General features: G+C 26.5%; 1 protein-coding gene across 1 annotated transcript in view; it reads left to right on the plus strand.

Annotated features, from left to right (window-relative positions):
* LOC123295253 (BMP and activin membrane-bound inhibitor homolog) overlaps positions 1-15,791 on the plus strand; it is a 45,376-nt gene that overhangs the window by 23,210 nt on the left and 6,375 nt on the right. The window lies entirely within an intron of this gene.

Here is a 15,791-nt window from a genome sequence, read left to right on the forward strand (position 1 = left end):
TCAAACTATTTTTCGGTAGGCAAGCAGAGACTACGAGTTAAAATGAAGGGAGTAAAAAGCATGAAAACTGGAGTTTATTGTAATCGATGTGATATTCAGAATAGTAGTCCTTTTATACACGTTCATAGATCAACTTAGATAGTTATAGATGGATAGTGTTATTTATTTATTTATTTATTTATTTATTTTATTTATTTATTAAACATTGACTTTAAGAGTCAGAAAACAAGTGAATAAAACTGACATCAATTCTCCATCAAATTCTATACATACGTCATTTATTCTTCTAACCAGGTATCATCTTTAAAATACTATTATACCGGGATGTTCTAACATTTATGCTATGTGATATAATATCGAATCTTCTCTGACGCAAAATATGAGGGTGTCTTCATCTTTAATGCGACACACTGTATATATTTATATAGGAATTCGGCAAGTACCTTTGCTTTTTTTACTAACTGAGCTACAAAAGTCCTCGATAAAATTCCTATATGTTTATGATTACATTACATAATAATTCTTCATTGATTTTCATTTTTATAATATCCACAAAATTTGAACGACTTTATAACCTCTCCATATTAATTTGAATATCACTCGTTCACTTCTAGTGAAGTAAAATGATGGTTAAATATACCATGTATATATGAAATATACATAGTATATTAAGTTCAGTCCCAAGTTTGTAACGCTTAAAAAGAATGATGCTAGGAAAAAAATTTTGTCATAGGTGTTCACTAAATCATCTAATTAGTCCATTTCCGGTTGTCCGTCCGTCCGTCTGTGGTCACGATAACTCCAAAACGAAAAAAGATATCGAGCTGAAATTTTTACAGCGTGTTTAGGACGTAAAAAGTGATGTTAAGTTCGTAAATGAGCATCATAGGTCATTTGGGTCTTGGGTCCGTAGGACCCATCTTGTAAACCGTTAGAGATAGAACAAAAGTTTAAATGTAAAAAATGTTCCTTATCAAAAATTAAACAACTTTTGTTTGAAACATTTTTTCGTAAACATCACTGTTTGCCCGTGAGGGCGCCAATTAGGCGGAAATTTTATAATATACTTGATTATCAGTTATGTATGTGTCACATGTTTGTATGTGTAATGTGATAAAGAAATCAACACTGACTATGCATGGTATTTCAACAATTAACTCAGTCAATTGTTTGTTTGACTTGTTTATTAATTAAATTTATTTTTATAACATTTGAAACTTACACATATCTAATAAAACACCACATGATTGACTAGATATTTTTAAAAACTATACGTCTAATTCCAAATCAACTATAGATAACTATGTGTAAATTTATTAAAATTATTAAATGTTGTTGTTTCATGTTATATAGTATGAAAACTTAGGTCATTGAATGAGCGTGTGAATAAACCTTTACATAATGGATGTATGTATGTTTGTATGTATTTCAATCATATTTTATAGTTTTTTTTTTTAAAACATTTATTTAAGTGTAATAGCAATAAACATACCATACATAAACTGTATGCATGTCGTATATATAGTTGATTCAAAAATACCACCGACTTCTTTTTGCAAAGGTATACAATTGATTCTCTATAGTCGCAAACGTCCAATAATCGGAACCCTTTTCTTCCTACCGCACTATCCACAAAATAGCATCACAATACCATGTGTTTAATGCTGTGTGTACAGTTTCGCTTAAATACATACATTCCAATATTGTTTTTGCAATGCTTTATTTTATTTATAATGAATTTTTCCATTCAATAAACAGGCCCAATCGGTACACTGGTTTTTCCTCTACTGTACAAAGCTTCAATCAACTGCACTAATTTTTGTTCATATGGGCTATAACAAATCATTACTTTTAGTAAATATAATTAATCATAAGTGAAGTTTTAGAAAATAAATTTTACTATAATTTATCAATAATTATGCTAATTTATCTCAATGGCAAGTTATATAGGTCTGAACCTTAAAAATCCAACTATCAACATTTATTAAGGATGTATGGATTTATGGATAAATGGATTAATTTTTTTGATATGAAGTTGAACTAAGTTTCAATCAATTGTGAAAATTTAAGGGAGGTTGTCCGATTATTTAAATAAATAAATGACTTTGAAAGTAGGCGAATTTAACATTGGTTTTATGGTAAAACGGTAGATGGATGATATGTTTTCATATATTTTTCCAAAAATTGTCGTTGGAAAAAAAAACTAATTTAATTAAAATTAAAACCTTTATAAATTATTGAAAACAAAAAACACCCGTTGTGCACGACTAATTAAGGATGTACGAGCATGGTAGTGGGGACACAAATTTAAAAAAAATATTTTTTTTTTCAATTTTGATGGTGAATTATGTTATAACTTATAACATAAGACGAATGGTAATAGCAAAATTTTTCGATATCTGGAGTAATTTTTAAAATATCGAAAATTGAATATATTCATGAAGTTATAACAAAATTTTTCATCATAGTTTGAAAATAAGGTGCAAATAATTTCAACCATAAAAATAATTTTTTGTAGATATTTCTAAATGACGTATAATTAGTATGTCTGATTACATTGCATGCATGCTATCAACTTGAAATAATTGTATATATGTTTTATCTTATTAAAGTATAGAATCGGTACGTCTTTCTATGGTTAAGTATCCGCTATCCGCTATCTATGCATGCATAACACAAAGAATTTATCAAAATGATTGTACATTTTTTTTTGTGCTTATTTCTCTCGTCTTCATGTTTCTCTTCTTCGTTATTTTAAAATAACTCTTCATCACAGACAGATTCGTTAATTGAACTGTGTGATGACGTATTAAAGACATGTAATATTTTTTTATGAAAAAAATAAGACTGTTATTTTATATGTACAGTGATTTATAGACAGTGATATGAATTGATGGGTTTTAAAATATCTTACATGATTTTTTCTTTTATGAAACAGCAAATACGAATAATTTTGTATACTATTTCTACTCATATTTGCTTCACAAATATCGACTTATGCACTGTATCGAAGGGCAGCAGGGAAGTGTGTTATAAATCCGTTTCTTGATTCTTAGAAAACGATTTATTAGTCTAATTAACAAGTTCAAATTGGTTAAATATAGAAATAGTGCTCGTAAAAGTACGTGTGCTAGCTCATTGGATTCGAAATGATGTCTAGAAAAATATGCCAGAAGTATTTTTTAGCACATAAAAAATAGCAAATGTTATATACAATTAAAGAGGGAAAAAAGGTATTTCATTTTTCTTCAATATTTCGAAATTTTCTTAAAGAGGTAAAAATTTTCAGTATAAAACTCCCATTCCCAGAAACTCTAAATTTATTATTATAATTTAAAGTTTTTAAAGCAATGCTCAAAGTCTTTCCAAATTGAGCTGGAAAATTCATATGTTAGTTGGGCCAGCATCAAAAGAGTGTCTTTTAGAGTATCAATAAAACAGCACATCCACTCCGTTTTGTGGCTTCAAAGTCCCTCCAAATTGGGTTGTATTATGATCTTAATATAACTTATTAGAAAATTACTTGAAAACTTTTATTCCACGGATGTAACTTATCTCGACCAGATTTCTAATTTATTTTAAATATTCATAATTATTTAATAAACACACCATTAATTTTAATGAATATTACAACTTAATTGCAAATTAAATTATTTTATTTTTTATTTTTTATTATTTAATATTTAAATTTTAGAACCTGTCAATTATTTTTATTTACTAATTAGATGAAGATTAGGTAATAACACAATTCTTTCAAAAAATTATATTTAAAATTAAATTTTAATTAATCACTAATTTATGCTAATAATTTTTTGTAACTTAACACAAAGATAAATTGGATTTTTTTTATTTTTAGATTTAAAAATAAATTTAAGTTTTTTTGTTGAATATTCATATAAGTAGGGAAAAAAACAACATAAAAATTAATTAAAATAACATATAATCTAAATGTTTTCAAAATTCCAATATAAATTTTAATCCTAAAAAGAATTTCATTAAAGAAATTATTTAGTAAAAAAAAGCAAAAAAAAATTAAATTAAAAAGTTTAAGCATTATAATAATAAAATATTATATTTTATTAATAAAATTAATTACCTATGTACATGCTTAGCATAGTATATATTGGATCATGTGTGAAGAAAATGTTAGATTATATTTTTTTATGAGAAACTTTATCTAGGTCATGAGGTCATGACTAATATGACGTAAACCCTAAAAACCTCGCCGCTCTTGATTTACAGGATTGTTAAATACGACGTTATCACGTAAACGGGGAGATGTTCTGTCCAATAAATGTTCTTACTTAAATGAGACGTGTATTTTATAAACATAATTAAGATACTACGAACGCCAAGGCAAGCAGGCTTGTAGTTGAAATTATTTGTACCTTATTTTCAACTTTGATGATGAATTTTTTCATTAATGTAGACGAAAAATAAGAATAAAATTTTTCGATATGTGCTTTGGTTTTCCAAATATTGAAAGCTAAATAATAAAACAAAATTTTCAATTATCGATATTTTGAAAATTACTTCCAAATATCGAAAAATTTTATTATTACTTTTGGTCTAATATTGTCAAGTTTTAACATAATTCATCATCAAAATTGAAAATATTCATGTTTTATAACTTGTGTCCTCACTACCGTGCTCATACATCCTTAATTAGTTGGACACAACGAGTTTTTTTTATTTTTAATAATTTATTAAGGTTTTAACTTTAATTTAAATAGTTTTTTTTTTAATTTCCACTGACTAGTTTTGGAGAAATCTATTAAAACATTCATCTACCGTTTTCTTATAAGACCAATGTTAAATATGGCTACCTTTGAAGTTATTTAACTATTTAAATAATCCGGCAGCTACCCCCTCCTAAAATGTTTAAAATTGATTTAGACATAGTCCAACTTCATATAAGCCTTTTATCCAAAATTTTCCTCGTGCTTGTACATTCTTAAGAATAAATGTATTTTAAGAAAACCTAATATTTTATTATAAACGATTATTTTAAATTGGATATCACACTTAAAATATGTTCTACCCCATTTAAGTGGTTACATCTCTTTTTGGATTACGTGTTTCTTCAGTTTACTTGGTAACATTTTATTGCGGAAAATCTCCCCCCCCTCCCCATTTACATATAGTAACATCTTGATGAATAATCATGCATTATTTTTCCTTGGTTTGCGTGAAGAAGAAAAGTTTATGAAGAATAAAATATTTAGTTAAATTACACATAAAATAGAAATATAGTACAATATTTTTACATAAATTTGATAAATATAATAAAATAACCCCTTTCTGATGACAAATTTCAAATGTATAAGTTACCTAGAATATTTTTCGAATTAATGTATGAATTTATGTGATTCTATTACCTAGATAATACACGTAATATATGTAATAGATTGATGTATGTGAATACCTGTAGTATATGTTTTTATAAAATTAATTAATTAACTATAAAAGTTTATTTTATTTAATAAATATTTTGTCATGTTTTACACAAGTAGTTAACCTTCAATTTTATATGTTGTTGAATATTATAAATAAATCAAATTAAATTTTATATTATAAATAATAATAATAAAATTCTCAGAAAAATATAGGTATTAACTAATTTTATTATTATTTATCAATCAATTTAAAAATAATTGTTAAAACCGAAACATGTCACAGAATATGTACATATATATTTCAATTAACTGGAATCGAAAGACACATAAAGTAAATAATTCGATATAAAGTTTATTTTCTAAGAAATATTATTGCAATAATTAATTTTTTTATGCGTTTAACAGTATAGAAAATACCTAATAAAATCGAAACATGTCATAAACTATAAATAATAATTCTATTAACTGGAATCGGAAGCATCGTAAGGTAGTTAACTCGATATATACAACTTCTTTTCGAGAACAATCAATTTTATGTTTCCAAATCTCCTTTTTCTCCGGGAAAATTTTGATAGTAAACAAATTTTATCATTTGAATACCAAAAATATACCTATATAGACATCCACATATTTTGTATACCCTGTGTATATGAAATATATATGATGGTATACTAAGTTTAGTCCCAAGTTTGTAACGCTTAGAAATATTAGTGCTACAAACAAAATTAATACACAAGTTATCCATTTTTGACTATCCGCCTGTCTGTCTGTGACCACGAAAACTTAAAAACGAAATCAGATATCTTGCTGAAATTCTTTAAGCGTGCTCAGGACAAAAAGTGAGTTTGATTTCGTAAATGAGCAACGTTGGCCAATTGGGTCTTGGGCTCGCAGGACTCTTCTTGTAAATCGTAAGAGATTAAATATAAAAAATGTTCCTTATAAATTAATAAACAACTTTTGTTTGAAACAATTTTTCATAAACATCATTGTTTACCCGTGAGAGTGCAAATTATAACAAAACTTGTCTATTTTCTCCAAAACTATACATGATAGGGGTTGGAAATTTGTAGGTAGCTTCTATATACACGGTATTTCAACAAATAACTCAGTCCATTGTTTGTTTTCGCTTATGTCTTCATATTTATAACTAAAATCTCTCTTAAAACACTAAACTTTTTTACAATAGTCAATGATTTTCGGTAACTTCGGGATTATTTCCATTTTACTTCTTGATCTAATATCGCAATTTCTCTTATTTAAGAAAAACTACAAAATCAAACAATTTATTTTAGATGCATTTATAAATTCCACAATTTGTTATCTTAAGTTTATCCGTCAGTGCAAAATTAAATATTTATTAAAAATTGATTATTAAAGATAAAAATAATTCCATTGGGTACAGGTTTTTGTAATTTTTTTTTTTTTTTTCTTTAATATACTCAATAATAAGATTAACATTCACCTGTCATTGCAACCTGATCAAGACTACACACACAGGTACACTGGCTGAATGGCTGCTCAGGCAGAGAGAGCACTAAGAGATTAACTGTACAAATCCATTATAAATATTTCATTAAAATTTTTGACAAACATTTATTAATATTATTTTTTAATTTCAAATCTTACAAATAGTTGAAAGAAATGATGAAATATTATCATGCTAAAAAATAAATAAAAAAAATGTTAGATCACTTTTTAAGAAAATTAAAAATAACCGATTTATAAATCTAAAATATATATATATATATATATATATATATATATACGACCACCAAGTCCAATCAACTTCCCGTTGGGGCGGTGAATACCCCTTCAGAACTATCAAGCCAGAACCGGACACGAACTTTCTGGGCCTTCTTCCGAAATTTAAATCTTTTAATTTCAACCAAGTTTTGTGTTTTTTCAAGGGTTTTATTTTTTTAAATAAGTTATTTATATTAAAATATTCTGTCAGGATATAAATTTTATTAAATTTAACGATTTTCTAACAAGAAAATGGATAATAGAAGCTAATAGAATAGAATAAAACCCTTCTCTCGAACATTCTTTTAATCAGAAGCTTCTAGAACAACCTCGACTATAAAAAGAGGCTCTCTCGAGTATTCTGGTTCTAGAAATTTTGAAATTCGATGATATATAAAATCCAGTGAATTAAAATTAAGAGTGAACAGTAAAGAAACAAATTCAAGTGAATCAGAACGAACTATTTGAATATTCTAGAGTGCGATGTATTTTAACCCGAGCAACGCCAGGTTTGATTGCCAGTTTTATATAATTTTTTATTTACAATTTTATATAGAAAGTGAATACAAGTGTTTTGAGTTTGGACCATTAGACCTTTTAACCTAGAGTTTTCACGATACTGTCTGAAATAAGAAACTTTTCTACCTTTTAATGTCGTTAAACTGCATTTAGGCTTGAATAAAAAAAAAAAAAAAAAAAACATAGAAACTCCTCTCCATTTTCTCTATCGGTTTAAAAATATTATAATCTTTTATAAATGACTAAATAATCATACAGATTATAATCAAAATATTAAACATTGTGGAGTGAGTAAATTAAAATAAGATTAGAAAATCAGTCAGGAATTAATAAATAAATAAATAAATATAAAAAAATAATAAATAAAAATTATTTTAATCTGTGAACTGTAATATTAAATAATGGCATTTTATCTGATTTAATAAGAATAGAAAGAAATGTGATCAACATTTTTAATTCTTATATTTAAATTTTTTTAGTCCAAGAGAAAAATAGCAATAATATCACTCCGGTACCCGGTGACTGGAGAACGTAGGGGAACGGTTATATAATTTTAATTTTTATCTGGAAAGCATTTGTATTGAAATGAAATTATTAGAAAACAGGTAGGCTGAAGACTGACCGTCAATGTGGTTTTTTTTTTCAAATAATCTAAAAATACAAATTTTTTACTAAATAAGTTTGATTCTTTTGACTGTCTATTTACAAACGGAAAAAAAATTTGGTTTATATAAATCATCCTCAACGCAAATCTTTGATTATTGGTAAATAAGTTATTATACCATGTACCTTGAATCTAACAACATAATGTACCATTGATACATGTTAATATGCACGCATTATGTTTTACAAATAAATGGTTTTTTTTTATGGGATAATAAGCAAGTATAGGTTAGCGAAATATAAGTGGGGGAAAATTTTCATTCATTCCGAGTGATTGAACAATTTGAAAGTATTTTTGGACGTTCAGAGTAGTAAAAGAATCCGTATTTGTCCCTCGCCAAAACTATAAAGATACCCAAAGTTATCGCGCTCTCTAACTATATATGATTGGCACCAGGTACCGGAGTGGCTATGTAATGCACACACCATCTTACACTCTATTGTATTCAAAGTCAGAAAAGAACCTACACGATTATTGAAATTTTGTGTGTAGGAAAGTGTGGGAATTATTTGAGACATTCAAGTATTCAAAATTTTGTTTTGACTGAAAAATATTGTATTTATGTTTTCCGTCTCAAAGACTTTCAATCATAAATCATAATATAATTCTCACTTTATACGTTTCATTGGTAAAATCGAAAGTATACACTCTTATAAAATCAGAGTGTTTTTTCAATTAATACTTTCGATTATTATTTTTCTCTACTTCCTTGACTAAGATAAATATTATTCAAAATGTAATAAAACTTTCTTAAAATATTTTTTTAAAGAATTTGATGAATACTTTTTTTGATTTCGAACACTGACTGAATTAATTTAATTTTTTTGATTAAGTTGTTTTTAATTCAAATATTTGTTTTGTAAATCAACTTTCAAAAAAAAAATTACAATTTATTTTGAAATATTTACTTCATCTAAAATTATACCTCGAAGCGATTTAAATTGGAAAATTCTAGGCTTGTAAAACAATATTAAAATGCACGGTTGATGATATACTGGAATGAATTAAAAATTCTAATTGCGAAATCTGAATCCAAAATAAATTTGCTTTTTATTGAATGAGAAGTAATCGAGAAATATTGTCACGTTTTTTAAAGTTATTTAGACACTTTAAAAAGTAATGTAGCTAAACTTCAAAGTAATTGACATGTCAATTTGATATTTTCAAATAAGGAAGTGTAGTTTTATGAATTATGGATGATTTTTTATAATGTAGGTACCAATTATGCGAAATTTTTTTTAAAATTTATCAACACATCAATTATTTTTTATTCATAGCAAATTTCTTCCAAAGTTCACGATCAAAATCGGTGCAAGAAAATGTACATATATATAACCTCACAGAAAATTAATTTTAATGAAATTTATCACAATTCTAAAACTATTTTAGTCTTAAATGTTGCAACAGGTTAGGGGCCAGGTATAGCACTTGTCCACCAGTAGTAGGGTTGTCACATCAAAGTGCCGGGAAGTCGGTAGATAAACCAGAAAATTGTAAGGTAGTCAAATTAATCTAATTTTATTACCAAATCATAATACTGTACGATTTTTTAAAATTTTTGTGTCCCCAAGTTCCAGTTTTACCATGATAGTTATCGAATTTACCTGAATATGAAACAAATTATCGTAAAATCTCTTTATCTCTGTTTTATATTATTTAAATTAGTTAATATCGGACCCGGAAGAAACTACACGATTTTTGGAGTCTGGAGGATCAAATCTGGATAGGTGTCAATCCAACCACTAGAATTCTTGAATTCTTGAGATCACTTTAGAAAAATCTTTCCCTGAGGAATAGCCAAAATAAATTTCAATATAAAATCCTTTAACAGGCTTAGAATCATAAAAAAAATTCAATTTTTTTGCATGTTTGTGCGTAAATATTAATTAATCATGGGAAAATTTCTTGAAAATAAAAATATTTTTGGAACTAGTTTCAAATTAATAAAATGAATTTTCTGCAATTAAATTTAATTTTACACACTCAATTGTAATCATTCGCTAACAAATAAGACGGAAATTAATTTTATTAATAAAAAATATTGTTTTTAAAATAATAAAATATAATAAAATAGTATAAAATATCTATAAATTTTTTTTATTACATTCATCAAGCTACTCAAAAGAAATTAAATTTTTTTTTCAAAATACCGCGTTAAATTATAATTATTTTCTCATAATTAAAAATACAATATTTTATATAAAAATTAATTCTTTTAAATTTAATAATTTTTTTTTTTTGTATTTATATTTAAATAGAAAAATAAAAATTATTAATGTTAATAATTTTCAATTAAATTTCTGTAGTGATGTTTGAAAATGAAAAAAAAAAATAAGAAGAAAAAAAAATTTAATTATACATTTCATCAAATTTATTATAAACAAAAAGAAATTGAAATTGAAAACTGAATCTTATGAGCATTGTGAATGGTTTAATTGAAAACTAACTTTTAACCCTTACTTGGCATCGTTAAAAGTACATCGTAGTTTAGTCATCACTTGTTATCCCAAATCGTGAAAACTAGTGTAGGTAATATTCACGATCATGATAATAATTTATTTATAACGTGATTATCAATGTCGTGAATTTAATAAATTATCAATGGAATCAACCATGAATTTTTTTACCAAATCGTGAAAAAAGTCAATCGTGAAAGATAAAATATGTTTTATATTCGTAACCTTGGATACATTTTTATTTTTGAGTCCTGTTAATATTAACTAAAAAGTTCGGTTTGTGTATTTAACGCATTTGCATGATAAGGAATATCAGTTTTTCGAAAGTGATCTGGCATGATTTCACGGTTGAGATTCTACCCTATGTGTAGATTTACAAAGGGAAAGGAATTGAGCATATAGAAATGATTTTTGTATGGAAGAAATTCACGATTTTTTGGTGAATCGGGGAGCAATTTTTAACCTTCACGATTTCTTGTATAGAAGGAAAAAATTTATTTAGAACGTGAAGACTGGAGAATCACTTCTCATGGCCTACTGAAACCGTTTAAAACGATTTCAAAATAAACATATTCAATTGGTAATAGTCTCACGATACCGTTAAAGGGTTAAATTATTTTATGCACAGGCCGACTAAGTATGCAACGTTATAGAACACAATGAATGCGTTGACATGAATGACGTTTAAATAACATACTCTAAACCTAACAAACTTATTATTATTTCTTCGACTGTTTGGGTTTCTGAGCCGTATGTGTAGTTGAAATTAAAATAATTGAAACTACTATAATAAGACGCAAAGAATTTAAAAATAAAAATTATTATTTTTTTATTTATTCGAATAATTATTTAGTGGGCAGTAGGTGTAAAAACAAACACCACTGTTAAATCAAGTGAAAATGAACCATTTATTCTTTCAAATGTTTTTCTCTAGTGAAAAGTAACTCAAAATAAGGATATGATAGAATGGCCTTTGGACGTTTATTAAATCTTATCTTATACTTATATTTAAACGAGCAATTCCTGTGTAAAAACATACATATCAGCAATCTCGCAAACGGCTTCAACGATTTTCAATAAAATTCGTATACAGGACTTTTTTGGGGCGAAAAATCGATTTAGCTACTTTCATTTTTAGAAAATGTCGTTTTATCAGTGTTTTCAAGAAAAATTGAAACATTGACGGCAATATATGACTCTTCCCGACATCTATTGACGACGAAATAAAGTTCTTTACCGGGAAATTCAAATTGGAATTTGTGTAGACACATTTTAAACGGTTCTTATATTATTGATAAAATTTGTGCCTTTTTACTGAAAAAAATACCGAATAAAGCTCCGTCATCCAGGGACTAGGTTTTATCGGTGCAATAACAAGAAAAAAGACTATACTTAAAAAATCTTAGGTTTTTTTTGAAATTCATTTAAAAATAAGTGAAAATTATAGATAATTAAATTAATTCTAAATTAAAAATTCTGTATTTTCTAAAAAATTTCTGGTATTTAATACAGACAGTTAATGATGTATTTGTTTAATTTACCATAAAACTACTACAATTTTCAAGGTTTATGAAACTAAAACTTAAAAACAAAACAAAAAATAGGCTCTTTATAGAAATCAAGTACCGATACTAATTGCTTCGATAATAATTTAATCATTTATCATGTAATTACTGTGTACTAAGCACGTTATAACAGTCTTGATAATGCCCTTGGTAAATAGTTTCTTGATGAAGATCATTATACAAAAAAAAATTTTATGCTACAATGATTGCTTTTATTTATTAGAATTTAGATATAATCTTAATATCAAAAAGTTGAATCAAAATTTAGATTTAGGTAAAATAATTTTAATAACTATGTAAGGAGATTACGTTACACAGAAAAAAATAATTACTTACATCAGGGATTGTATTTCGAAAACATGAAAAATAGGATTATCGTTTCAAAGCTCCAGAAATTTGGCAGATAAACCAGAAAGTGGGGAAATAGTGACATTAATCTAAGTATATCACCGAATACTGTAAGGTATATTTCTGATGTTTTATAGACCCAGTTTTTCTGTAATTAAAAATTTAAATAAATATCCTTCACATAATTTCTAAAGTCTTTCATCTCCAAATTGACAAGGGCGCTGTGCAGACATAAACTTCCTTTTTACAAGTATGTCTCCTGTTTTTGAAAATATCATTATAATTAATACCAAACGTTTTAACAGTTTTGACTCCAGGCAGAAGGATTCTTTAACCAATACAAGGTTGTTAAAAAGGGATGTTTTTCTATTGCAGAATATTACATATACCTTTTAAACACAGCAGACGTATACGTTTTAATAAGAGGGTTCGTAATATGCTTATGGCGCCAGACAACAGAAGAGGAGAACCTCTCTTTTATGAAAGATTAACTATTTAGAGACATAAGTCGAGTTTGTCGGCAATGACTCTGTGTGTGTGTTTAAGAGGTTTGCACATTAAAAATGTTTAAAAAATTGTTTAGGCATATGTAATATTAGAGAGGACACTCATGGGTAATGAGTATATCAAAGTCAGTGAACACATTTTTCGTCTTTATTGTGTACTCTCATAGGCGTCGCTAGGATCACATTCAGAGGAGTGCATCTGCATCTACATTTGGATGGGTCAAGACAATCGACTATTTTCAAGCACCTCTAGAAAATTATGTCCAAATATGATATATTAATATTAATAGAAAGGTACTACTGATCAAAGTTTTCATTTTTACCTGAACGAACTAGGAAAAAAAGCATATCTTGCCTTTTATTTAATGTACAGCAAATCTCAACACATTTTTGTAAGAAATTGAACGTACAACAAAAGAAGACACAGTTTTTCCAGTAATCTACCTATAAAAGAGATATTTAAGGGCAAAATTTGAAGAACTGAAAAAATATTTTTTTCTTCTCAATTTTATAACTCGCTAATTAATAAACTAATAAACCGGGCAATATTATTTTTGAAGAAAATTAACTGATCTACAAAAATAGCCTTTGTTTAAGACCTTCTTTGTATTCTGATAAAAGAGAAAATGGGAATTTGGGATTTCTTGATATATTTTTAAACGTATCGACAAAATGTTAAAAATAAGTTATTGATAATTTACAAGAATTAGATATACCGACTCAATCGTTTTTGGATACTTATAGCCGTATTAAACTTTTTTTTTTATGTTATCCGGTTTCTAAAAATATGTTACTTTTAAAGTAACCAAATGCATTTTTGACGAACCAAAAAAAAAAAATAAAATAAATGTTTTTAAAATTATAGAGAACATGATTTTATACTTTTAACCCCCAAAAAAAGTAAATTATATACAGTGTTAGTAATTTTAGGTAACTTTTTACCTGTTGTGTTTTTAGTCTTGTTAAAAAATAAAAAATTATCTCCTCTAATCGTTACATAATTGATGTTTTTGATTTTTGAAATTTTTTTGAAAAACGACAAAAAAGGCTTTAAGGGTTTAGTTTTTGCTGATAATAATTGTTTAAAAAAATCTTTCGTTACCTTTTCAGATTTCTTGGAAAACAATTAGATGGTTTTAGAAATAAAATTTATCACATTTGCACAAAATTATTTTAATAGCAGGGTTGCGTTAACCAAAATTACCTAATTTTGGCTAGACTTATTTTATAGTTTTAAGTGGTATAACTTATCTTGAGTTGTTTTTAACATATTTAGGAAATAATATTTCTCCGAGAAATTAATTTATCCATAATTTTACCATACCTACTTCGATAAAATTAAGCACTTCAAGTCCGAACTACTCACCCTCTTCTTTTAGAATCCTTTCAAAAAACATTTTTAACAAACTCCGCGATAATTTATAATTTTCATTCACGCTTACTTTGAAATATAACGATTTCAAATTTTGTCATATGGTTTAGTCATTTAACTTGTATTTTAAACGAATTCGAAAAAGAGTTGAAAATTTGATACGTATAAACTTTTGTCTTAGCCTGTCCCCCCTCCTGGAATATATAAAAATCCTGACATAATTTACCAGTTTTATTTCGCCCAAAAAAAAAAAATATATAAAAATCAACCTTATTTAGCTAAAAATTATTTTCTTTCTTTTAAAAAGAAAGCTTTACATTAAAATACTTAAAAATATTGGCTGAATTTTTTTTAACCAAAATAACGTCACGATTTTAAAATAATTATTGACATGAATCATTTTATTTAAGACATAAAGTGTTTTATTTCATGTGACACTTGAAAAACATATTAATCCACTTGAACTAAAAATATATAAAAAAAACGTCCCGGAGTTATTTGCCCTTTCAATCTTCACTTGAAATTCAGTAACAAAAACCTTATGCAACTTATTAATCAACATATTTATATCAAAAATACAGAATGTTTTAAAATTTCGAAATAGTTTTCCAAGACACCTCTGCCTAGATAATGTAAATTATGATTTTACCAACATTCACGATGAAAATTGTCTCAAAAAAGATCATTGACATTTTTCGTTCTTTCATCAAAAATAGGTTTAGATCAATCTTTTCTGACATATTTCTAGTGAATTTTAAACTTCTGGCACTTAACTTCGGATGTCCTGGCGTAAAACTGAACTTACCAAAGATTTCGTTGGCCAAGTATGTGATTATTGCCAAAATACTGTTGAATTTTTAAAATTATTAAGCTAAAGTTTCCGAAATCAAAAATTCCTGACCCCCTTGAGTCAAAAGTTGGTTACGCCTATGTAATTGTCAGATTTGCAAAAATTGTTCAATTTTCTAATTCCAAACTCCTGTCATTTCTAGGCCAATAATTGGGTTTCTTGGTGGACAATGTCCGATCTTAAACAAAAGTCCTCGAGACTTTTAAGAAATTGACACTTTTTGCTAAATTTGAGATGAAACGATATCAATCATTTGAGTTTTTTGAGTTATGATTCCAAATCAAACAATAGGATATAATCTCTATGTCGAATTTGCCATATTAACCATAAAAATGTAAAACTAGACTTGATACCATGACAAAATTTGAA

The sequence above is a fragment of the Chrysoperla carnea genome, chromosome 3 (genome assembly GCF_905475395.1).
Source record: "Chrysoperla carnea chromosome 3, inChrCarn1.1, whole genome shotgun sequence".
Classification (NCBI taxonomy): Eukaryota; Metazoa; Arthropoda; class Insecta; order Neuroptera; family Chrysopidae; genus Chrysoperla; species Chrysoperla carnea.